General features: G+C 38.6%; 1 protein-coding gene and 1 long non-coding RNA gene across 5 annotated transcripts in view; one reads left to right on the forward strand and one right to left on the reverse strand.

Moving 5' to 3' along the window:
- The window catches only part of Agtr1 (angiotensin II receptor type 1), a 42,912-nt gene that overhangs the window by 9,518 nt on the left and 6,894 nt on the right, over positions 1 to 26,500 (reverse strand). For 3 of the 4 annotated variants that reach the window (XM_046431898.2, XM_046431901.2, XM_046431902.2), the window contains exon 2: positions 23,908 to 23,992. The gene's annotated coding sequence lies outside the window, so the exon portion shown is untranslated. Of the gene's footprint in view, positions 1 to 3,822; positions 4,112 to 23,907; positions 23,993 to 26,500 lie in introns of those variants that run through there. The other variant, XM_046431903.2, reaches the window with a different exon arrangement.
- Positions 960 to 25,098, forward strand: LOC124084571 (uncharacterized). The gene is made up of 4 exons (XR_006849139.2): positions 960 to 1,274; positions 2,839 to 3,966; positions 21,135 to 21,260; positions 23,832 to 25,098. It is a non-coding gene; the product is annotated as an uncharacterized LOC124084571 (long non-coding RNA).

Raw genomic sequence — 26,500 nt, forward strand, 5'->3', positions numbered from 1 at the left:
GGAGCCTGTGATTCTCATTTTGGCTTCCTTGATCTGTAGCTGGGTGACTGTGAACCAGTCACTGGGCTTCCCCAGACTTCTGTATTCTACAGGGAGTTAGTTACACACACACACACACACACACACACACACACACACACACCAATGCCCTGCAACTTCAAGATCTTTCTTCTAAATGGGTGTGCCTCTTTTGAAGGCAAGGACAACTTGACAAACAGAAGTGACCTATCACAAATCATTAAATAGTTATGTGTCTATATTAATCTGTACAGATAGTTTTAGTCCCACACTCATTTAATTAGAGTCTATATTGAACACCAGAACTCTTTATATTAAAAACAACAAAATGAAAAGAATTTTGCCTTTTGCTCAAGATGAATAAAAAAACTCCATGTGAGATTATTACAGTCATAGGTCTTTTTCTTTCTTTCTAAAAGTTAACTAGCACACAAAGAAACTCTTCCCATGTAACCTGTGGCTGTGGCCCCGGGAAAATGAAGTCAAGGTCATGGGTCTGGGCCCTATCTGGACTAGCTTGCTCCATTCCATTTGTGGCCATGGGCTGAGACTCTCAGGCATCTCTGCTTTGCTCACTGTCACTATAAGGTGAAAGGGTACAGACAGATTGGTTCATGGTTGGAAAGCAAAATTAAAAGCATGCCCTGAAGTTAGGGAGTCAGGATGACACCATCCTCTCAAATGCAATATTGTTAAAATAACTCATACAAAAGGAACCTAGCCTCTGACAAAATACAACTTGTTAAAGTTTAGCAATAGTTAATATGGTTCAGTTGCCCAGGTGAAAACACAGTGGCAGGGACATTATTAGAAAAGAAACCCGCAACAATGTATCACGCAATAGTTAGAATATGACAAAGTTAAGAGATTTCTGTCCTCTGAAAGCTAATGCTATGAGGGTGACGCTTATTTGATGTTGTCATAGTTATATTTTTCAAACCGCAGTCTTGTGTGCATTATTCTTTATTTGTTACCTTTTTAACCTATAAATGCTGTTAAATCAGGGGACGGCAAACCATCTGGCAGAGGCACAGGACTGGACTCCTGGCACAGAGGCTGCCCTGTCACTCAACAGCCACACAATCTTACACCGGAAACTTAATCTCTTACCTTGATATTCCTTAAATATTACAAAATATTTGCAATGGGAATACCCACACCTGTTCTCAACTCTACTTTACAGGTCAATATAGGTAAAAAGCAAAGTCTTTGGAAGACATAAAAACACTTGGAAAATACCTTTTTATAACACAAGGGTAAGTGAAATGAATTTAGTGAAAAAGCTCAGATCTTCAAAAGATATTATTGACATTAATAGTTCTATCAAGATTTTAATAATTCTATTAAGAAATTTTAATTCAGAAATTCAGAAGAAATAGTTACCATTATTATTATCCAAGCCTTGACTTTAAACACTATAACAAGGCATTTGTTTAATGCTGATGGAAAGGCAAAATTCTAGATACCGAATTGCTTCTACATTAATGCTTGTGATGCCAAGTGTTTGGCTACAAATTGAGGCCTTTAGGCCAAATCTGACCAACAGGCGTATTTTCTTTGGGCCCCAAAGTGTTTAGAGCTTTTAGAATTTGAATACTCTGTGGTTTACTAATCCTTACTTACCACTCTCTATTTTCTGATTCTTTAGGTCAGTGTAGTCCAAAAGAGATACACATGTCATTAAATTTTTCTAGTAGCCACATTAGAAAAGTAAACAGAACAGGTGAAATTAAGTTTGATAATATGTTTGATTTAATCCAATATACACAAACTATTATTTCAACCTGTAATTGATATGGAAAATATTAAGATATTGTATTTTTTTGAGCCATTTCTTCAAAATCCAGAGTATAATTCATGCTCTCAGCACCTCCCCGTGGAGACGGCTGCATCTCACGCCCACAGGGCTGCATCTCACGTGCTCCTGCTCACAGGGCTGGCTGCTGCTGTTTGCTGTAGGTGCTTCCCTCACCCAAGTGTCCTCCCTATCCCTCTGGAAACTGGTCTGAGTGCTGGTCCCTGAACAACAGCAGCGGCATCACTCAGGAACTTTTAAACTTTTGTTAAAAGTACAAATCTTAGGCTCCACCTCAGACCTACTGAACCAGAAAGTCATGTGTAAGAAGCCCTCCAGGAGATCAGGTACATGCTAATATTGGATCTGTGGGCATCTTAATCTGCAACTCTGGCTTAAATGATGATAATCATGATTAACAGGCAAGATCAAATCCAATGAACAACTCAAGTGCCCTCTGCTAAAATGTGCTCAGTGGGTCTTTGTGAGGCTTCACTGACCAAGTAAAAGAGACTCCTAAGTATAGTTTAAGAATTATGCATTTAGCTGGGTGTGGTGGCACATGCCTGTACTCTCAGTGGCTTGGGAGGCTGAGGCAGGAGGATTGCAAATTCAAAGCCAGACTCAGCAACTTAGTAAGGTTCTAAACAACTCAGTGAAGCCCTGTCTCTAAATCAAATATAAAAAAGGGCTGGGCAGGTGGCTCAGTGGTAGAGCACCCCTGGATTCATTCCCTGGTCAAAAAAAAAAAAATATCCATTAAACTCTGTTTCCTTTACATCTTCCGGACTGGCTTAGGGTATGCCCAGCATGACACCGTCTAGTCAAATGATCCTTGAGCTGTGGGTGGGGTAGAGCTCCACCTCCACATCATCATTAGAACAAAGAATTACCTGGGGAGGGAAAACCTGACTCAGGTTAGTGACAGAAAAGAGCAAAGGATCTGAATCCAGTACCTGCTTTACTTCAGAGGTGCTGCAGAGTCTGGCTTTTCATATAACTTCTGTCTCTTTTTCTCTGTCTAGAAAATGATATCGTGATATTTGTGATGGATGACAATGAATTAGTAATATCTGTTCAGTTGGCCTCACAGTACTATTGAGAAGATCAAATGAGATCACAGAAGTGGAGAGTCTAAGAGGTGCTAGACTGTAGGACTTTTGTTGGTGTTAAATTCACACTATCGTGTATATGGCTCATATTTACCCTGCAAGCAAATGTGGATAAGAGAGATTGGGAAATTGCATGCGGTGTTGGAAGTGAAAGAAGCTAAGGTACAAGAAGCAAGGGACGGACTTGGGGGAGGTGCGCTGAGAGACACTGCTAAGAATCTGCTTGGATTGGACAGTTTTGCCAGCTTTGAAAAGTCCTCTTTGAATTCTATATCATTTTAATACATAAATTACAATGTTACTACACTACTGACTGTCATTAAAAAATCTAGAACGATCTATCTTCTATTATTTACTGCTCCACCCCTTCTTTGTGTTGGCTACTTGAACTTCCTAACTAAACAGCCTGTGATCAGAGCCACAGAGGCTGGGGCAATGAAAGGTAAACAACACTTTGCCAACTGGAAAATAAGATGCCGGTGACTTCTGCTTCCTGTGAACACGTCATTAGCAATAAATGAGTCACCAGATGTCACACATCAGACTCAAAATTAAGATCTATTCCAAGTATTTGTGTGCAGTCTGAGTAGGAGTTGAAAACGAACTCTTCCCAAGAGAGCAGCCTAAGATAACACGCCATTTTTGCCTTCTGATAGTTTGACCCTTTCTAAATGTAAAATGCAATGCATTCCTTGGTTTGCAAAATGAAAAAAAAAAAAAAAACAAAAAACAAAACCACAACGCATTTCTTCTTAGGGCTGAGGAGCAAGCAGCGTGTCATCCTGCAGGCCCAACTGCATAAGGCCAAGGAGGAGACTTTTGAACGTTCTGTGCCATACCAAGACCACCAGCCCCTCTGGTTTTTAACTCTGCTATAGCAATTTCATCTTTTCTCACCTTCACACCTTCATGTTCAGTAGGTGATCTCTCCTTTTACCACCAGCAACAAAACTGTTCAAGTCAGCAACTGTCAGCGTCAATGCCACTCTTCCTGAACTCTGCCATGACAGCAACCTGGGAGTGCTCACCTTTCCCCACCAGGTATGACAACTCTCCTCTCGTTCCTCCAGCTAGCTAAACCCGACGCTGCTCTGTCCTTGCAGTTACCAGTCTCCAATCTGAAGGCAATTGTGGTCAGGGAGGGAAGCCCACAGTAGGAAACAGAAGAGCACAATTCCACTCGAGCCAGCAGAAATTTCAGATGATAAGCTGGAATGATGGAAATATCTAACACTCTCTAGTTTTTATAAACAAACATTTTTTTGGCTGAACTTCTCCGGCCTAGTTCCTCTGCAATTTCAAAATCTTTACAGTTGCTCAGTTCCAGCTGAGGATCGTGGCTGTTTGAAATCATTTACTTTTTTTTCTCCCCAATTAATTTTGGCTCTTATCTCCCCTAAGACAGGTGAAGCTTATAAAGCAAATTTAAAGAGTGAAAGTGTATCATCATTCTCAAGCCTCCTCTTAGAGAACTATTTACACAGAACTTCTCTACACATAGAAACCCTCCAAAGCACTTTAAAGTTTATTTCTGGATCATTAGCTACACATCAGATGTTAGAGATGCAGGAGATACTGCCCTTTGACCTTCACATAAAGGAAGACAGAGCATCATTGATTAGTTATGTCAGGGAGGAAAAAAAAATATCAATTTAATCCCGTCAGCTACAAAACTTTAACACAAAGTGATATACAAAGGTCCAGCTAAATTTATTTAATGTACAGCTATTTTATTCTCTATTTTTGCTGGTCTCTGATTCACAGAATTGACAAATAACAGCTCAAGGTATATCATTTATGATTAAGTGAATATTTGCTATGTGCCAAGTATGGTGTTGTTTCAGTCTTTAAAGAGCACTAGGAGGGACATTATCATTCCTATTTTTTAGCTGAGGAAGCAGGCTCAGAGAACAGGTCCTTACATTTTTGATGTTCTAGGAGGGTATTGAGGCTCCATTATTTTGAATGATTGATAATGTTATCTGTCCAGTGCTTCTCCACCAGGGGATATTTTGCTTTCTAGGGTCATCTGGCAGTGTCTACACACATTCTTCATTTGTACAGCTAGTGGTAGGGGTAGGATAGGGGGGGTATCAGCATCTAGTAGGTAGAGATTAGCCTGATGCTGACCATTTTACCAATTACGAGACAGACCCCTCCACCCCCCCCACCCGCAAAGAACCATCTGGTCTAAGATGTCAACAGTGTTGCTATAGGGAAACGCTCTTCCGGGCCTTACTTTTTTTTTTTTTTAACTTTGCTAATTTTTCTCTCTTTTATGAAATGTTAACTATATGTTGCATTTTATAGGTGGCTTTGGTTTTCTGTATTTTATTTTCTCAGGAAAGCTATCGATTTCTCAAAAGATAAAAACCCTCTCGGGTTATCCCTGAGCAGTCCTGGGTGGTGGTGGGTGCTCAGCAGGAGCTCTGAGCCTGGAAACTGACTGAACACCTGCCGTGTGAGGTCATTTTAGAAATTACCCTCTCTAAGCATTTTATGGGAGTACAGGATTCTGCACAAATACACTAGAAGAGTGCATTCTTCATATGAGCTTCAAGAGTTGACGGCTGTTTTCTGGCCCCAGGTCCCCACTTCCAGGAGGAGGCCACCCAGTCGGGAAGTCATACCCTGCCCTCTGGTGGCACTGCCATCATAGGCAAGGCAGGCATGACTGAGGGCCAGAGGGCATCCATTGCACCCTTAGGGTCTGAACCGATTCTGCAATATTTGAATATAAATACAGCTTTGCATTCACCTAGGCCTTTCTTCCATGAGGAACAGCACAGGAAATATTACATGTCACCAAAGCTCTCATTAGAATTAAGCCAAGGAGGGAAAGTGAGAGAGAAAGAAGATGAACATTTAGGAATAAAGGAGCCCTTCTGGAGATTTGGCATCTGAAGAGTTTAGTTCATTAGCCTCATTTTTCTGTTGCTTGCCTTCTCTACAAAACTGTTTATCTGCCCCATGAGGGCATAGAATATATTTTTTTTTATAGCAGAGAAGAGCTTTATAAAAAGCAATATGAAGAGACTTCTACGGCCAAAATTCTCTGGCCACATACTAATGGATACCAATTCCTGAGGCATTTTCCTTTCAAATTTCTCATAGACTAGTTCAAGAAGAAAAGCACCATGAAGTTTGAAAGACCAGCTAAATCAGAGGGAATTATACTTCTCCCTCTTTCCCATTAAGAAGTCTATTCTTTTGCTATGAAACCCCCACTGAATGTCTTATCAGAGAGAGCAGCTTTTTTCTGTATACTGCTGCCAAATGGGTAACATTTTAGTGGGGCATTTGAAGTCATGATATACAACTCCCTGGGAGACAAATAAGGTCACTCCCAAGGTCTCTTCATTGAGAACATCAGAGCTTTCCAAAGATGTACACAGCCTTTCCTGGATAATCAGGGTAAAACAGAAATGAAGAAAAATCCTATAAAGTCCAAAAATAAAGAAACAATCAGATGGAAACACTCAAAATTGGGAGTGAAAAGATATGGCGAATGCTGACGCTGAATCTTAATATATAAAACCAAAAGCACAGAGGAAAAAAGCAACGTAATCTAAGAAGTTGAGAGGGAATCAGTGGACTGTAGGATTAGCAGGGATAAAAAGACCTAGAACAAACACTGGCCTAGAATTAGGAGTGGGGGTCTTGGGGCTTTTGCTTTTCCCCTCTAGAAACTGAGACCTCAGGCCAGTCATTAAACCACCCTTGAACTTTGACCATACAAGTAGGAATGGAACTGTGGATCCTCTACCCTGCCCTGGAAAGAATGTTGTAAGAGGAGGTGTCTGAACTGATTTCTTCATAAGACAGTGTATACTACACATTCCATATAGAGAGATTAGGTAACAATAAAAACCAGTTTAATAAACGGCTGGAGTAGAAAGCTAATTTCCATACCAAGAGCCATATATTCAGCACTTCGAATCTTAAAGGGAACACACATTTTTGTTAGCAGAGAGTGTGTTGCTGGAAACGAACCAACCATAAACTGAGCAGTTAAAAAGTCAGGGTCAGGGTTCCTGGCTTCATTTCTGACTTATCATGCAATTAGCTCATCTCATTCTCTTTTGGTCTCAGTCTTTTTTCCATCTAAAATGGAAAAAAACCCCCCAAAAACCTCTATGCTGTCAAGATAAGGTTAAATGAGGCAGGCGAAAATGATTATGATGTATTACACGCTCAATAGATATTATCTATTATTACTATCCTATATATTATCAATATCACCTATATACTAAATTGCCCCATAAACTTTACCTTATATGTAAATTGGTCACATTATTACTTATGGACAACAAATCAATTGGAATTGGGTTAGAAGCCCTTTTAATATAATAAGATGTGATGATATAATCTGTTAGTAATCCCATAAAGCAACTTAAAGAATCAATTTTCAAATTGAAAGAAATGAATTTAAAGAATCAGTTTTCAAAAAAAAGAATGAACATCTAAAGTATAGATGATTTTTAGATTATTTTAAGGTAGAGCGTCAAAAAATATTATACCATAGACCTTTGCTTGGTGGATCATAATTCAACCTAATTAAATGATAAAGATCTCCTTAAAAATGTAGGATATTAAGAGAAAAACAAATTTCTTTGCCTGCAGCTTCCCTAGTATTCATGTAGGACTCTTCCTTGAATTATCTGACTTAACATGTGGTGGTAGTTGTTTCTTAATATGACTTCACAAGTTCACTTTCTAACAATTACACAACACTGTAATGTAACTGGTAATAACATTTTGGGTATTATTTTATTATTATGTAAAATAATGAAAACCATATTAGGCTAAATATTTTTTTTACTCAGAATAGGGTAGGCATATTTTTACAGTTCATTAGATCTTTATGAGAACAATGTAACATGCTAATAATTTTGGATATCTTCATGTGAAAAGATTCCAATTCAGAGAAAATATGTTCTAAAAATCAGACAATTCCAATAGTCCCTCTTGGATACATATGTAAGTCAGTGATCATCTTAAAGTAATTAACTAAATAAATTATATGATGTATTTATGTTCAACCAAAAATGAAAGTGATGTTTTTACATGAAAAGCCATTTTGCAACTTGGGGATTTTCAATTTAGTCTTAGAGAATAGTTTATGTGGATCAGGAAGTCGCAGAAATTTCTGTGATACAAGGAAATTCACGAATCAAATGTATTGTTCTTCTTCAAAGACATCCAAGAATAAATTTGTATGCCCTTTGTCCCTGGAAACATACACAATTTCTATTTTATCAGTGGTGTTAGTTATCAGGTTATACAAGTGAAGTCTATTTTAATTTATAATATAGTGCAACTATTATTCTTTAATCTTCTGTTACCCTTGAAATAACTTAAGACCGAGAACCACAGAATTTTATTGTTGGAATGGACATCAGAGATTATATGTGTCAGCATTCACATGCTCAAATCCTTCAGGGACTGGGAGGAACAGAGATGAATGAAGTGGCCTGGTGGTGAAGGGAGGGCCTCCCCTTTATTCGAGAAGGTCGAGGAATATATTCCCTAGCTTTAGTCAATTGTGATCATGGTGATCAGAGTGGGATACAGCTGATTTTTAAAGATAAGTTAGAAATTTCAAATCTTATGTGAAATAACTCATTCTGAGAAGTTTTCAATTAATGCAAATGAAAAATACAGCACCAGGGAACTGAATTGAACTCTTCTGCAGTTCAGATTTGGTCTTAGTCCTGCCAATTTGCAACTTAGGATCCAAGCCAACCCCCTAATTTTTCAACTGAGAAAACAAACTCCTAGCCCTGCATGATGCTGCAGACCCCATTCCAATGTGTCTATGTGACACTAAAGACTTGCAGTATACCTCTGCTAGTCAGACATCTCCTCTCCCATTTCCACAAGAAGCAGCAATTGTGGCCCAGGAGTTAGAGGCAGGGGAGACACAGAGCCCGTGATGGCAGGAGGCATAGCTCCTGCCAGCAACTTATTTTTCCCTTTTTATTTTTTCTGTATCATAAAGGATGCTATTATGTCTCTTAGAGCTACATTCCATTAAGTCTCCACGTGGTTGTATACAGCATAGAACCAATGAAATCTGGGTGTTCTTACATAGTTAACACTTATTCAACAAATATCACCCCTTGCTAAAAAGATCCTGGGACTGAGATGGAGTGTTGCTATTTCACAGAGCCACGTGGATTTGTGGGGCCTGGTTACATAACTGATGAGAAGGTGAAATTTTAGAAATTTTAAATAAACACTAAAATATTTATTTTTGAATGTTTTATGACCAAGAAAAGTGTTTCTAAAGTGAATTTTGATGCTCCAAGCATGAAATTATCTACGCATTTATGTTACACCAGGTGTGTTATTCAGCTTTTCATTATTGGGACCAAGATACCTGATAAGAACAACTTAAGAGGAGAGAAAATTGAATGTGGCTCACAGTTTAAGACATTTAGTCCCCAGTTGGTTGATTCCATTACTCTGAGCCCAGGTGAGGCAGCACATCATGGCAGAAGGGGATGGCAGAGAAAAACTTCTCAGCTCATGGCATTCAGGAAGCAGAAAGAGGGAAAGGGAAGGGACCTTAGGGAAAATGAACTTGCCAAGGGATTACCCTAGGGATAGACCCATCTCAAACCCTCCTGCTACAGTTACCACACAGTCCTTTCAAATTAGGATGTACTGATTAGCTCACAGATGTCACAATTGACCTCTGAATACTGCTGCACTAAAACAGGAGATTTTTGGGGACACCTCATATCCTAACCATAACACTAGTCTATCTTTGTGCTTTTAATAGTAACATATTTTCTAGATTAATTCACTGCTGGCTCAAGAATGCAAATCAAAAAAATTTCAGAGAGAAGATACCTGCTATGGGTGGGGCAGACACATTGAGGAGTTATACAGAATTACTACAGGGTGTATATGGAGTGCTTCTGACTATAGTGACACTTGACTAGAATATACATTGTTTAGGATTCTAGCCCTAATAAAACTTCCTAAACAACAAAGTTGATTTTCCCCCCTTTGTTAGAAAAAGAAAAAAAAAGCAGGGTATATATTATTAGCATATTTTAAATTCCATAAAAAGAATATGGTGTTATTTAGTTCAGAGCTTGGTTGGCTGGAAGAACATAGCTCATGATTTCATTCACAGTGCCTTGCATGCCATGGCTGGGGGCTGCAGGGGTGCTCATGTCTACATTAATTGCATTTCATGTAAACACAACTTTGGATGCTTTTTGAAACTAGGGTTTCCATTGTGAGACAGAAAACTCAGATGGAAAGTAGTGGCCTGATGATATGAAATTTCTTCTAACTGATTCAGACAGCACCATGTTGAGGGCTGTGAGTGCCTCTTTCCTGGGAAGTCTGCTCTGAAGGTAAGGAGCACCAGTCTGTGGAAGGTGGCAGAACTGCTCCGTGAGCCTCAGACAGGCCAGGAGGGCCAAAATGAGAAGGAAATATGGGCCTCCGTAGGGACTACACCCCTGATGAAAAGGAAACTTTTACCTGAGAGTTTCAGTATTAAGCTAATATTATGTATTAGGCTGCTGGGGACAAACTCGGCATCTAGCGAAGAATATTTTGGGAGCATTAGAACAAAAAATTTGATCTTAGCATCTGAAGTCCCATTTGACTGTTCATTTCAGACACTGTAGTTTTCATCTCTAGAAATTCAATTTCAATCCTTTTTATATCTTCCATGCCTCACTTAATATATTCAAACTTTTGTCTAGTTCCTTAAACACATGAAATATAGTTACAATAACCATTTAATGTCCTTGTATAAAAATCCCATTATCTGTCATTATTAGGTCTGTTTCTATTGATTATTTTTCATTTCATGGATTGTAAATTTCCACTTCTTTGCATGCTGGTAGTTTTATCATGAATGTTCAACAGTATGAATTTTACTTTGTTGGACATTTGATGTTTTTTTTTTTTTAAAAAAAAATAAAAACTCTCCCTATTTGTCCTGGGGACTGCTGAGTTACATGCAGAATTTCCCTCTTTGGGGTTTTGTTAGGTGGGATAAGAGCATCATTTAAACTAGGAGTGACTTTTTTTTTTTTTTTCTATTCCTGAGGCAAACCCTTCTGAATATGCTACCAGATGCCCATGAAGTATGAGATTTTCTGCTTTGGCTGGTGTGAGCAGGCTCTGTTTTCTGGTCTAGCTAATCTCTGGGGCTCATTCCTTCTAATCCTTTTGGGCAATTTCTCACCCAGGGGACCCTTTGCAGATACCCAGGACCTTTAATAGGGGCACTCTCTCCTCTTTGGTAATCTAACCTGTGAACTCTAGCCTCCTTGGCCTTTACTGACTCCCAGTTCCTTCTCCTCAAATCAGGAGGCTGTTGGGCTTCACCAGCATCTGCCTGCCCTGAACTACTGCTGGAGGTTCTTCCAGACAGTAAACTGGGGTGATTCTGGGGTTCCCCTCACTAGTTTCCTATCCTTTGGAGATCACTGCCCTTTGTTATCTGCTGTGCTGTCCATTGTCTTGAAAAACCTTCGTTTCATACATATGTCCAGTCTTTAGTTGTTTTGGGTGGGCAGGGAGGTCCAGTTCTTGGTGTTCCACTTTGGCTGGAAGCAGAAGTCCTGGAATTTGAGATTTGATCTTATGTGCTATTTGATTTTGGAAGAACTGCTAAGCCTCATCCTCATAAGCCAATTTATGAAGTGGGGAATGATTAGTCAGTGGAATTCTGCATGGGAAAACATGCTAGAATCATAAGAACACCCAAATTCAAAAATGGGCTTTGAAAAATAAGACTGAGCTTAATGAACTCTTCTCTCCTTGATGGGAATCACCCAAATCCTTTCCTTTACCCAAACAGAGGTGCTTTCCATATTAATTGCCCTCTTGCCAACTGACAACCTTGCCCTTGGCCTTTGAATTTGCTGGTAAAGGGTCTCTAGGCCAAAGAGAAAAATCTGTCTCTGTCCAGAACCCATAGGGCAAAAAACAAGAAATATTTTCAAATATTTTGCCAAAGCTACACCAATACAGCATTGTGGACCCATCGACAGGGCCTCTGTGATTTTATAGCAATAAAAATCCCATTTTTCTTATTTATACCTTAATTTAAAATAATCATTTTCTCTAAACCATGAAGTAGAAAGGATGCGTAAAACTATTAATGGGGAACATCTGCCCACTATCATAAATCCATGGAACTCACTCAGTTTCTAAGCAGTACATTAACATTTGAAAAGAAAATGAATTTTTTTTTATCAAAGGAAAGATATCTTCTTTCTGATGTATAAAAATTCCAACTTACTAATGTAGAAACATGAGTGAAAAAATAATAAAATCCTATGGCTTTTTTTATTGCATGTTTATTTAGGCCAAACCAGTATGAGGCGGCTAGATTAATTACTTTTATACTGTTAAGTACTGTACATAGTTAATTATTTCATCCAAATCGTGTCTGAGCCAAACCTGTGAATTGCTATTCATGCAGGGCAACCACGATAATTTATGTACTCCCTCCATGCTACAGCCTGTTAATATATTATTTTTGATTCAAAACTGGATGTTAAAAGTTTGCAAGAGGCTTTTAAGGACTACCCCATGACATAAGTTCTGAAATTATGGATTTTGAAATTAAGGTTGACAACATGCTATGATAGCAAGTTATTTCAACGATGGAAAATTATAATAGATATGATCTGAAATATATATTCTCCTATGGTGTATTCTGGTCTATTGACTTTTAAGGTTTCAGCTTATGCTTTTTAAATTCTGCTTGATTATCTGATATATATCTCTTTTGGGTCCTCGGTAATTTTTCTACACACCTATGACATGTACAAAATCTGATCTTACTCATTTTTCCCAACTAGCTAATCAGATTCTTAATTGTGGCTACAAGTGCCCAGTAACTTCGAGCACTTACAGAGGCGCTATAATTAATTAATTAATTAATTAATTAATGCTGCTCCCAAGGTGGCCCTGCATGACCAGCCTTAGAATCATCTGGGACTTTACTAGCAAAGTACTCTCAGACCCCATGTCATACCTACTGAATCTGAATCTGCATTTTAGTAAGATTCCCCAGGCGATCTGGATGTCCCTTAAAATTTGAGAAGCACTGTCTAGAGGTTGTCACTTACACTCGTACTTGGACCAAATAGTTTTCCCTTCAGTAGCTGAAGAGCCCACAGCCCACACCACCAGAGAGTGGCTGCCAGGCAAGAGAACTGAGGTTGGGGCAGGCAAAGTAGAGCTGCTGGAGATACCACTTTCAGGAGGAGCTTGTGGAATAGTGAGGAAGAAAGGCTCCAAATAAGGCAAAGGGGAAAAAAATGTATGTCACGTAAAGCTGCCATTTGTCAACTCTATTCATATAATTTTCAGAGGAAAAATTATACAGACTCAGACTTCTTTGCTGGGTGTTGGGTCAGAGGGTCTTTGATTGTTTTAGAGGAAAGAGCATCTAAGAAGGTGGTCACACCTGTCCTTAAAGCACGTTTTTTTTTTTTTTTCTTTTTTACTTTTTCTCACTATGAACCATGTTAATTTTTCCACGTAAATAATTCTAACTAACAGATGTTCCACTTACAATGCAGCCACCTTCTGCATTATTGCCTTTTCTTACAGGGACTTTCAAACTGTTCGACCACTAGAGGTCTGTATTACCTATTTTTAAAAATTATAGCTCACTGGCTAAGACTTTCGCCTCTCCATTTAAATACCTATTTCTATGTTTTCAGACTTAAAAATCTGTTCATGACCTAACACCAGAAGATAAAAATCATGACACTCTTAGAAAGGAAGAAAACATAACACACAGCCTTCCATTTGGAAAGAGACCAAGTCTCCCCTGCTATTTCTGGTGGACAGAGAGCACACCTTCAAACAGATCGGTGGTCAGTTGCAAATCAGGGGAACATTTATTTTCTGCAAAATGCCTATGCCAAAATAGTCCTTGTGGATCCGTAAGATCTGTTTTTAATTTTAAAAATTAAAAAGCATTTATTTTTCTATTGCAATGAAAGAAAAATTAAGTAATCAAATTCTCATTTAGATCCATTAGGACACCAACTTGACAAATTTTATGGGAGTTTTTAAATAAAACTTTCTTTTATTTTTCATACTACATCAGTTTAAAAATTAATGTCCTTTCAGGCTTGTTTTATAAGGCTTTGCTACAGTTTTGTAAACTAATGTATGAGCCTGAGTTTTCCTAGTTCAAGTTATTATAGAGGCATTGCTTGCTAGTGCTACCTACTGCAAAAAGGGCCCCCCAAGTTTTCACTGTGCTCCCTGACCATGTGGACATTTCAATAGAGTAGCCCATTTGGGTCTGTTCTCTGCCAGCATCAGCACAGGGTCTGAGCCTTCCAGAATACTGAAAAAGAAGTTTCCTATTTACAGGACTATCCTGAATAGAAATGATGATTTTTTTTCCCCATAGCATATGGAACAGGCCTCCTAAAGCCTCACACACTCATATATTCACATATTTAAACAAAATGGTTGAAAATATCATAGACCATAAAAGCTACAATTTACTGAGCACTGCACCAGGGGTTTGGATTCTGATGCTAGATTTTCACAGATTCTAATTTTGCCTGCTTTTGGGATAAGTGGCTACATTTGTTGCCAGGCACAAGGCTATGAGGTTCCCCTCTCTTCCAGGCATTATTGCATAATGTTCCTGGTCCACGATGCCTCCAGAAGCATACACAGGTCTAGTGTGGCTTCCCTCTCACTCTGTCACTTGATTAAAACACAATAATTTGTAAGTGTTATTTGGCAGATCAGCCAAGTTCCTTTCAAAGGCTAATATTTAACAGAGGGGGAAAACCACCAATCCCAACCCTTTAAAAAAGTGTTTTCTATGTATTTGCAGGCAAATTGCTTTGTGTTTTAGATAGACCTGAAAGCTACATTCAAGAATAATTTTAGTAAGGTCTTGCACCACTCATCTATGTAACCCAGATGATCGGTTCGACAGCAGAAGGGAACGAATTCATAGTGCCACAATTTGTACTACAGACCACATCATTTAAAGTAGTTAAGTTTTTCTTCATTTCCTGTTGCATTTCTGCCTATGGCTGGTGGCATATGAATTAGCAATTTTCCTCACTGAAATGTGACAGAAAAAATATCTGCTTTACTCTATTCTGAAGATCTCTTTCAAAGCTCATGACTCTTCTATTATTCAAATGATGCTCGATTATACTCGTACCCAATATCAGTATAAACCTGTAATTAAATACTAGCACAGTGTTCACTTGCATTAAAAAAAATGCTGCTATTGTAGCAGTTAAACAACAACAGCAGGATCTCAGGCATTGACAAACTTGGTGGGTTATTTCTGGGAGAGCAATGGTTAGAAGCAGAGCACTAGAGTCTCAAATCTGGGACCTGATGCTGACACTGGTTAGCAATGAGGCCAATTTCCACTTGGTTTCTTTTGGGTCCAATAAGAGAACTTAGTCTAGATGTTTAATTTTTGTTGTTGGACTTAAAAAAAGGAGGGGGGCGTTGAGTTAGAGTAAAGGACACAGTGCCCAATACCAGGAAATATCCAGTTAGCATTTACTACTGCTTTCTCTATCCTTCCTGTCTTCATTTATAAGCAGCAATACACTGGGATGGTCCCAGTCATGTGACCTTCTGGCACTGGTATGAGAAACATAAGACAATCTGAAACAGTGACTGGCCCCAGCTGCTCCCCCAACTCTTCTCCAAAAGTTTGCACCCTTAAAACTAGATCACCCGTTGGGAGAGTTTCAAAGATGATTCATTCCTGGACTGGAGATTTTTCTTCTTCTTCTTTTTTTAATACGGTGACCTTTAGATTACTTTATGTCTCACTTATTGTTTTCTGATCTGGATGATGATGATTTACATTAGTGCCTCTGTGCCGACAAAACCTTGCATCGATAAAGAGCTAACTAGAGATAGGAACCATTTTCCAAGGCAGTTAAAAGACTCAAGAATCTGTTCAAATTCAGAAATGGAAAGAAAAAAAAAATTGAGTCTGCTTAGAAGGCTGGTTTCAGCCCTTCCTTATCCCACCTCTGGTCATTTAGAGAAGTTTGTTTTCTCTAGAAGGTTTTATAGCATCTTCTTTTTCAGAAGAGAAATCTGTGGGAGAGGCACTTGGAGGAAGTTGGGACTCATTGGCCTTTTCCTGCGGCCGGAATCCTGCCTGAGGGTTAGGCATTCTTTTAACTCACCTGGTCTTCCCAGTGCTGCTGGCATTTCAAGTTAGAATTGCCTTATTTTGCAATGAGCACTGAAGAGAACAGGTCCTGACGTACAACTAAAAGGGTTTTTATTCAGAGGAAAAGGACTAGACTTTGGCAGTTTGGCCTTTGAGCACCAATTTCCAAGGACACACGGGAGTTACAAAAGAGGCACATGGCCCCTGAAATCAGAAGTGCTCACTCTCCCGCGTAGAAGTTCAGGTCCATTTGAACCAGTTGTCATGCCTTTGTGCAAGGAGAGGGAAACTCCTGGTTTGAGGTGATGTATTGTATGTTCTCTTAACGTCCCAGAGCTCGCTCGCGGCTGCTTTCAAGGCATGTCAGTCACACTGGCAGGGCTGGGAAACAAATTCCTGAATAGTTATAAATAAATAACCACTTTGTACTATTAACTGGCCCGAGGACCTGGAAAAATACCAGGAAGGTTCTTTTTGGATTATATTCTAGAGCCAGCCACTCACCAGCTGTTCAGAACTGAACCCCACATTGTCCTGTTAACTCAGCACCATTTCTATAGCTTCCTTTTTAATTCTCTGAGACCAGTGAGTAGGATTCCACTGTGGCCTCAGGGAGGAGACCAAAGAGGGCACCACTGCGTGACTCTAGAGAAGAGGACTAGGTCCAGGATGGAGCTCTACCAGGGATGTGGCCCTGCTGGATTCTGCCTCTCTAGCTTTGCTTAGCCCAGAGGGCTCTCCGACTACATCTCCGTTGATTTCCTGGAAGAGCATTTGACAATGCAGTAGGGGTTAAGAGCCATCGCTGCACAGAGACACAGTGTGGACTTGATCCAGGCTTTAAAAGTTCTGAATTCAAATTAGCATAATAGTCGTGTGAACTCTTTCCATGTCATCACAGACATTCTAAGGCTCAGAGATGTGTGCACCCTCAATTAAATAAGCCATCAGACATAAAGAGCGGGAAAAAGCACAGCTTTTCATTTAGCAACTATTTTAGTGGAAAGGACAGGTACATATGGCAAATTCAAGGGTCAACTAGAAAACATCTATGGCTTAATTTTTCTGACATTAAAATACTTCCTAATAATAGTATTTAGTTATTGATTTATCCAAGTTTAGAACAATTTGAAATATACCTTTCTGATTAGAACAGTGACCATTTCTTAAAATAAAGTAAGGATAATGGCACTTGTTGGATCAGAAATCACATTATTTTTAAAACCTTTTGGGTCCCAGCACTTCCCAGACATTGAGCTGCTGCTTCCCTCTGGGGTTTGAGGTTACACTTCTCTTTTCTCCCTCTTGGGGAAGTCCCTAGTGAGGTCATGCAATGGCGAGACCACTGCAGGCACGAGACCACAGATGTGTGCCTTTTCCTTGGCTCCATCTGCTGGAAAGAGTAACTAACTCCTGCGCCCAAGCTGGTAGGAGAGGAGCCATAGAGAATCAAATTAGCAGAAGAGAAGTGATTCGTCTTCATTTTCTTGTTTCCAACCTGCAAACACAGATTGTTAAATACCCTTGTTCCCTAATCCTCATTAGGAAATCTTGAAGAATAGCAGGACAGGAAAAAGACACAAGGATTGAAAAAAGACAATACCAATAAAATAGAGACCAAGTTGAATCTTTTCTTCTCGCTCAGAGACTCTATATATTTTTTATTAGCGGTTTTGAAATTCTCCACTATATAATTTTATTTCTACTTATGTGGATGGTGGATGCACCCCTAATCCCAAATGTATCTGGGCACAGTCTATGAAATTATTCCACGTCCAGTGGTATCCCTTTACTGAGCTCATTGCTGTGTGTGTCTAAAAAGGCAAAGTCTTCATTAAAAGTAATCTAGTGGCAATAGCATGCAGTTCTAACTCCATCACTTAAGAGATACAGGAACACAGATCAGGATCTCCAGTAAATTGTTTTTGAAGTATACAACATGCCAAGCAAGAGACATAAGTGTGCGGGAGGACAAGTGTTTAAAGATCAGTAGAATTGCTGCCACGAACTTAGCCGAGTTGTAGACCTCACCTCTCTTAAATTTTTATCCAGTTTGGGGAAGATCTCACCATCTTTCAAAGCATTTTAAGTTTTAAAACCACTTGGGTATTTAAATTCCATCCATTTCCTTGTTTGTGTCTATTCTAAATATGCTTCTAGTTTGTCCGTTCATATCCTTCAATATATTGTCACTTGTTACTTGCTCTTCCCTTGAGGTTCCTAAGTATACTGGCCTACTTGCTGAGCCTTGGATATGTCCATAATTTCATGCCTTAGGGCCTTTGCATCTGCTCCTCTGCCTAGAGCAATCTTCTCCTGGATATCCACAAAGTTTTTTTTTTTTCTTACTAAGGAGACTTTCTCTAAACTTCCTTTTAAAATGGCAGCATGCCCTCCTACTGTTTCTACACAGTATTCCCACTCCTTATGTCATTCAACATATTAAACATTTTACTTACTTTTTTTTTTCTCTCTTCATGCACCAGACTATAAATTCTATGAGGACAGCGATATTTGCTTTATTTACAACTTTGTGCTCAGAGCTGACAACAGTCACTGGCATGCCAAGGTCCAAAAGTACTGACTGGCTGACTGTTGAGTGATCTATTTCAGGATGCAGTCCTATCAAGGAAAACATTTTGTTTAACAACACCTTCATTCAGAAGGAGTCTTACTGTCATGTCATTTCCTGGATAACTCCTACTTTGAAAGGAAACTTTAGGGCTGCTTCACATCTGTTCAGTAGTTAATGACTGGGTCATGAGAGTGGAAAACTGAAATGCGATTTGGAGTTGAGCAGCTAAGTAATGTGTGAAACATTGGGCATGAGGCATTAGGGAGTGGAGGAGTCTGTGGCAAGCAGAGAGTCCACATCCTGCCCTGCTTAAAGGCATTTGGATTTGACAAAGCAACTTAAAACAGCCTCTCTGAAGAAAACCCATCTATCTCCAGCTTCAAAGGCCCTCTGAGTGGCCAGCTATGGCTAAGAGGACCGAGAAGACATTTTCTAAGTCACAGTGTTTTTTCTGACTTCTTTTTCAACTGTATGCTCAGGCTTGGGTATGTGCCTAACGCCACATCAGGACAGGAATACTCAACTGATCAAATCTAATTACATTTGCTTCCCGACTAAATTGTATATCACCTTCCCCTCTTGTGAGAGAAATGGCCCCTCTTGGGTCCTCAGCATCTGATTATTGAAAACCTAATTGATTTGCGACATTTCATTAATAAAGTTAACTAAAACTAATTATACATATTGAATAAAAGTTTCCTCTGAAATGAATTTTTCTATTTAGCTTAAGGGTTCTTAATTGTTAGAATGAATTGCTCAGAAAGATCACAGAATTACTTTCTCTTGGGAAATAGAGATATACATTTTCCCCCCAACTAATTTGGATTGATGGACAGTGATATCACAAAAGCTTGAAAAAAAATTGATTAAATGTGAAAGTTGAAGGAATTGAAGCATCTTTCTCCGAAGACAAAATAGATCACGTGGATCTCTATATGGATCTTCTTCACGTTAAATTAGGTCTATTAAATTGGTCACATTACCTGAAGGAACCTAAATTAAAAATTTATTTTCATTCATTGTTTTATTCATAGTGCAGATTTCCTTTCATTTCACTGGTACGTACATGTTGTATTTTTCACTCTTTAATTCAGATGGTTTGTTTTGTCTGATTCATCCATCTAATTAAATCTCTGTTTTGGCGGAAGTCCAGGGGGAGTCTCCTACTCCTTCAATAGCTGGTACACTGCAGGCCAATTTCCAAAGGATGCTTTGCAATGTTCTTTGTGTGTTAAGCTGTGTATAAACACACTCTATGCAAAACAAAGACTGGTATTCCTTACTGGCAAGCGTTAAGTAGGATGTGGCTGGCCCTCTGATGGTGTACAAAGATGTTGTCCATCACAGGAGCCTTGTGGCCATCTATCATGAATGACCAACATGGGCCTTGTTTTCACTTTGCCCAGGCAGAGTCCTTGCTTGCATTGTTAAGGAAGACATCCCACTTCTACCTGTTCTGCATGCTAATCCCCTTGAAGGACCCGGAGGCAGCAAAATGCCTGCCTATTCCTCTTTGACCTGGGAGCATCACTGAGTAGCAAGCTACAGACTCTTGATCAAAAGATAGCTCTTACCCTCTGGTACATTTTATCTACTATGGCCCCACTGTTCCTGGAGCCCATGCTGTGTGCAGAAGCATCCTGCCTTGCCTGAACTCCAGGAGGAAGAAACCCGCTTTTGGCTGGATTTGGGGCTTGCATATCACATTGTTCTAGGTAACCTAGGGCTCCCTGGGTGAGTCAAGCACATATTTACATTCAGGAAAGACATCAAAGGACTACTTCCAGATAACCAGTTTCCTCCTACCAGGTTTGAATTGTACTATTACATTTGTAAGATATTTTAGACTTTTCTAGAATTAAAAAAAATGACTCCTGTAAATCTTCTAAACTTTAAGTCTTCAAGGAAAGGACTAAGAAGTAGGAAGGAGAGGATGACCTCACTGCTGGTACCAGCTAACTGTCCTTCCTGTCAGCAAATCACAGCCTCTACACTCAGAGGCTCATTGCTCTGAGCTCTACTAATTGTTAAAAAGTAGTAATAGCAATCTATCTGGAAGTGGTATCTCCTAGACACATTATTTAAGCAAAAGAACAATTTGACCATAGATAAACTGTGTGGAATAGTTTATTTAGAGTAAACTTGTTTATCCTTAAAACAAATTATATTTTTGTTTATTAAACACAAATGGCTAACCTTTACCTTGCTTCCCCCTGCCCTCCCCCACCATTGGTAAGATTCTGGTACTCATATTTTAAAACCCTAAGCTGTGCCCAAACTTCTACCATGTATGTTTTCATTGAAAATGAAATAAAAGGAAATGGATAAAGGGAATATTGGCTGGATATATAAATATATAGCTATCTCTCTAGTTATTTCAAACCCCCTTATGCATCAAAAACTCAAAGACAAATATGTTTCTAATTTTTTTGCCTTGTGTAACCATTACTCTAGGAAACAAACTTAACTGATTTGCTGGGTCGAGGTGACTGGAAAGAGTCTGACATTGCTGTTTCATGAATGGGATCACGTTAGTGGAAAGACGATGACTATGAACTTCAAGATAGACCATAATAGAAGGTGATTTTAATAATTAGAATTTGTAACACTACTGTATGTATCTATCATCCATCCATCCATCCATTCGTCTATCTATCTATCTCTCTCTATTCCACATAAAAACAAAGACTTCTAATCTCATGTACATGTCCATCAAAAAAAGAAGTGTTACAGCACTTATTTTGTTTGGCTCTCCAAACTGTTTAAAAAACACACTTTATTTAAGTTGATACAATTGAGACCCATCTGTCATTGTAGGAAAACAAATTTTCTGGAAGTTTTGCTTACTTGGAGGTGACACGGACATAGGTAAACAAGATAACTGCCATGTACCCCAGTCTTCAGCTCCCTGTAACTGTAGGTGCCTCTTTTCAAATATTGAAGAAATGGAGAACTTTAGAAGAGTACATAAAATACTAACTCCCTTATATTTAAATATGCATACGGATAAGAAAAGGTAAAAGAGGCCTAGGAGAATTATGTCTTAGGTAATAAATATCTAGGAAACAACATACCTAGGAAATCAGAATTTCAGAAATATTTTAAAATTTCCAAGTAAGTTAATACGAGTATGCAACTTTCCCACCAAGTGGCAGCGAAAGTCCACCATGTTAATAAATCTGCTTAGGGCAGTCCTTGCAATAGAGCTTTCTAGGAGGATAGAAAAAGTTCTACTTCTCCACTATCCACTAGCTCCCTGTGTCTACTGGGCATTTGAGATGTGGTTGGTGCAACTGAAGAACTGTATTTCTAATTTTATTTAATTGTAACTAATTGATATTTACACTTAAATAACCACCTATGGCTAAATGGCTCCCATATCAGATGGTACAAATACATAGATGTTAAGCCATCAAGTATGGTTCTTATTCTTTTAAATGTAGTAGTCAGGTTTTCTCCATTTACTGTAACTAGATTTCAACATAAATTCTTTGGACCTATAAAACAAGGTCTGAAATGCTGTTTGCACATCCCTGGCTTAAATCAATGAGAGATCAGAGTTCGGTACTCATAAAACTGGTGAAAGTTTTAAAGGGATGTCAGAGAGCTCAGCACAGCTTTCCACTAACACTGTTTCAGTACAGGGGATGGGGCCTTGGAGAGTACGTCACAGGAAGTGGAGGACACAGTTGCTAGTTAGTGGTAGGATTGGTATAACATGGGTTTTTAAACAAACAAAAATCCAGCTTTTTAGAATGAAGTATGTTTTGCTTACTCATCTGAAACTCAAAGGTTTGAAGAAGTTAAAAAATTTGAAATATGTTTTCTTCAGTGTTTTGTTTTTCTTAAGCAAAACATAATGATTTTTTTTTTGGAGGTTTTGCCACAGATGTGTGACTTGGAAACAGAAGACTTTGAAAATATAGGAGAAGGGAGGCAGGTCCAAGAATCACTCCCTGGATTAACCCTCTGGCTTCTATGACAATAGGGCTGATCAGGTGTCTTGTAGAAAAAGCTACTTCTGTCCAGTACTGTTAAAAACATGTTGTCTTATAATCTCCCCAATAATGTAGTTTTACTGCACTGCTTCCAGAATTGAATTTTGTCTGAAAAAAGACACAGCCCAAACCCCAAGCTTATCTATTAAAAAAAAAAAAAAAAAAGCACACACCTGCACACAAACACACCACAAAAACCTAAAGATACCCAGTGATGGAACTGTGTAGAAGTGACTATTTTTATCTCCAAGATTAAAGCAGTCCTAAATAGTTTCCTAACACTACTACCATGGAGTGCCTTCCAAAAAGTGTTTCCTACATGCCAACCTGGCAAAGAATACAGCCACTTCTAATATTTATCTACCCAACTTCTATTTTGATGAAACAGAATCACAGCATATTCAGAATGGTACAAGCTACTTTTTCAATTTCCCTATAGAGGGGGGTGGGGAAGCTGAAAGCTTGCTCTTTGAGTTGAGGATTTTGGGCCCCCACCCCATTACTTGGATAAATTAAGGACTCTTTTTAAAAATGGGGAAAACACCAGACAGGTCCATGAGACAGGAGTTGGGCAGAAAAGGGCAGACCCAGCCAACTGAGCTAGTAGTCTCTGTGCAAGTTCTGAGAAATCTGCCTTCTGCTATGGGACCCCATGTCATCCCTGCCTGTCACAGAGTGGGGCTCAACAGCAGGGGCTTAAGGAGGGTCCTCCAACTCCAATTTCATATCCCCCCCTGCCCAGCCCCACCATCCTCTCATTGGAGTAAGAGAGAAGTTTGTAAGAATGAGACTTTGAGACATGAGGCTTTGCTGAAGGTGAACAGGCTTAAGCAGGTCACATCTTTAGACTTCTGGACGTGAGGACTGGTGCATTCCAGCACAGATACTCCACTAGGCAGCTGATAAGAGAGCACAATCATTTTCCTGCTGGCCTTTGGAGTTCTAACCAGCAAGGACATTACTGATCCAAACAATTACCTGTAGCCATAAAGTGTCTTTGCCAAGGAGTTGCAAATCTCTCACATGATTTATCAGCACATGTGGAAATACCTTGGTAATTCAGACTGTTTACATTTAAAGTCACATAAATACATATAATCTTAATCTGTATGTTGGAAGGGATGGAAGAAGACTTTATCTATTTCTTTCACAGAACCATGTTGTGTGGATTCTTGTTAACTTCTTAAGAAACCTACTGATGATACAAGCTGTAGATGCTGGATGCTTACCTGATGGCCTCTTTCTTGGGATGGCTTCAGTGACTTATTCAGATAAAATCCCATTCACTTGGGGCCAATCTCTCTTGTAATAAATCTGGAAAGAAAAGAAAAAGATTAAAGTGATTCATGAATGTGGTCAGCTTTTTATTTTTTAATTTACAAAGTAAGTATTAACACTGCATATTAAGAATGTTTTGGAAGGGAATGAAATCATCTGTTCCACCTCAAGAACATATTTTTCTTTATTTAGAGTTAGGTGGTACCAGGCAGCTATCAAGGGATCCCATTTTTCTGTCTGCTCATGGTCAACAGCAGCTTTCTCAATTGCTCGTGGACACACACCAGACAAAGAAAAACAGAATACTTTCTGGTGAAACAATATAATCTTATTCTAAGATGGTTTCTATAGACATGACTACTAAATAAAAATTCTATAATGATTTTGATTTTTGCTTATGAATTTAGAGTTAAGCTTAGCTATGTGATCTTTCTAGTACAAAGTTTATACAAGTGTTATTTAACCATAATTTAAAAAACACCATTGTAAAAGAACTTTTGTTCTGTTTTTCTTTTTCACAGATATAACACTTGTCTGTAGTTTAAATGTTGAGTTATAGAAGAATATAAAATAAAAGTAAGCATCTATCTCCTTATTCTCTCTAATTTTGTCCCTGGAATCACTTCCTAGAGATAAGGCCAACTAAGAAATTGTATATCCTTTAGGACTATAAAAAATGAATGCAGATACATGTAAATGTGTATATTTATGTTGTTTCTTTTTATGCATATTACTTTGCTTTTTGCTGTTTTCATTTGTTAATTTTGCTTAACAACTATGGCTAACAGAACTTCCTATATCAGCATTTATAAATCTACCTCATTCATTTGATGACTACATGATACTTTACTTAGCTATTCTGTTATTCATGAGCCTTAAAGGCTCCCCCACCCCTCAATTTTCCTTTTGGCTGCTACAAAAATATTTTTTTTTTGTTTGGTTTTGAGCAACCATATATTCAAGCTTTACTGTAGTATGGTAAGATAGATGAATTTTGGCATTAGAAGGACCTACTAGCAAAAGGCATTGTCTGTAAGGTGGCTTCTTCCATAAAATACCAAGGTGTTATAAAAACTATGGGCAGTTCTGTGGAACCAAGAGAAGATAATGCTAAGTGAAGTTAGCCATTTCCAAAAAAAAAAAAAAAACAAATGGCAAATGTTTTCTTTGATATAAGGAGGCTGATTCTTAGTGGGATAGGGAGGGGGAACATGGGAGGAATAGATGAACTCTAGATAGGGCAGAGGGGTTAGAGGGGAAGGGAGGGGACATGGGGTTATTAATGATGGTAGAATGTGATGATCATTATTATCCAAAGTACAGTTATGAAGATATGAATTGGTGTGAATATACTGTGTATACAATCAGAGATATGGAAAATTGTGCTGTATATATGCAATAAGAATTTTAATGCATTCTGCTGTCATATATAAATAAATAAATAAAAAAAGAATATAAAAAAGTAAAAACAACTATGGGCTGTTTTGTAAGACTATAATATACCTTAGGAAAAAAATTACAGAAAGGGGCTGATTTACAGTACCATTCTCCAGAGAGTTAATCAGAAATCCAGAGTGAGTTACAAGGAAAGTAACAGAAATTATAAGATACATAGTGAGAAGTATGAAAGTAAAAGGGATTCATTATAGGAAATTCAGAAGTCATGTGGAAAAAAAAGGAAGAAAGAAAGAAATCAAACCTGAAATTAATAACCCTCAATCATTTTTAAGATTTACTGTATATTTTGCTAATCTTTCTTTTCTGGTCCACAAATATGCAGGCATTTGGAAAAAATATATATATATTGTTGTTGTTGTTGTTGTTGTTGTTATATATATATATAACAAAATTACTTTCATTACAACACCAAGAACTAATGTTAGACTTTTTTGGGGGGGGCGGGGGCTGTACTGGGGATTGAACTCAGGGGCACTCAGCTACTGAACCATATCACAGCCCTATGTTTTATTTATTTAGAGACAGGGTCTCACTGAGTTGCTTAATACCTCACTTTAGCTGAGACTGCCTTTGAATTCCTGATCCTCCTGTCTTAGCCTCTGGAGCTGCTGAGAATAGAGGTGTGTGCCACCACACCTGGCTCCATGTCAGACTTTAAAGACAACTTGATAAGAACTCCCCCCCCCACGGTAATACTTATGATTTATGTTCTGTACATTGCTTTGTTTACTTATATTTACCTTGCCACTAAATTATTAAATACATAAAATATTATATACTTATGCAGAATGTACTTATATAAAATATATGCTGACTGTATAATTTTCTACCATGTGGCTTAAAAACGTGGCTGCTTAGTCCTGTTGGTGTACTTTTTCTGTCAGCACATCAAAGGGCAGGGCAGATTGAAAAAAATTATCACAGATTCTCCCCATCCTGATAAAATGGCAGTGACAAGACATGTGAAGGTTACGGGCTGGGAGACATCACTGTGCAATGTGTTTTACGTGAAGTGACCTCATTCGAATGGAAAGAGTTTATTACATTTGGGCTAATGAAGCATTCTTGTTCTAGAGGCTACTGTGC

This window comes from Marmota monax, unplaced genomic scaffold (genome assembly GCF_021218885.2).
Source record: "Marmota monax isolate L192 unplaced genomic scaffold, Marmota_monax_Labrador192_F-V1.1 WCK01_AAM20220418_F8-fsc00022, whole genome shotgun sequence".
In the NCBI taxonomy this organism is placed as follows: Eukaryota; Metazoa; Chordata; class Mammalia; order Rodentia; family Sciuridae; genus Marmota; species Marmota monax.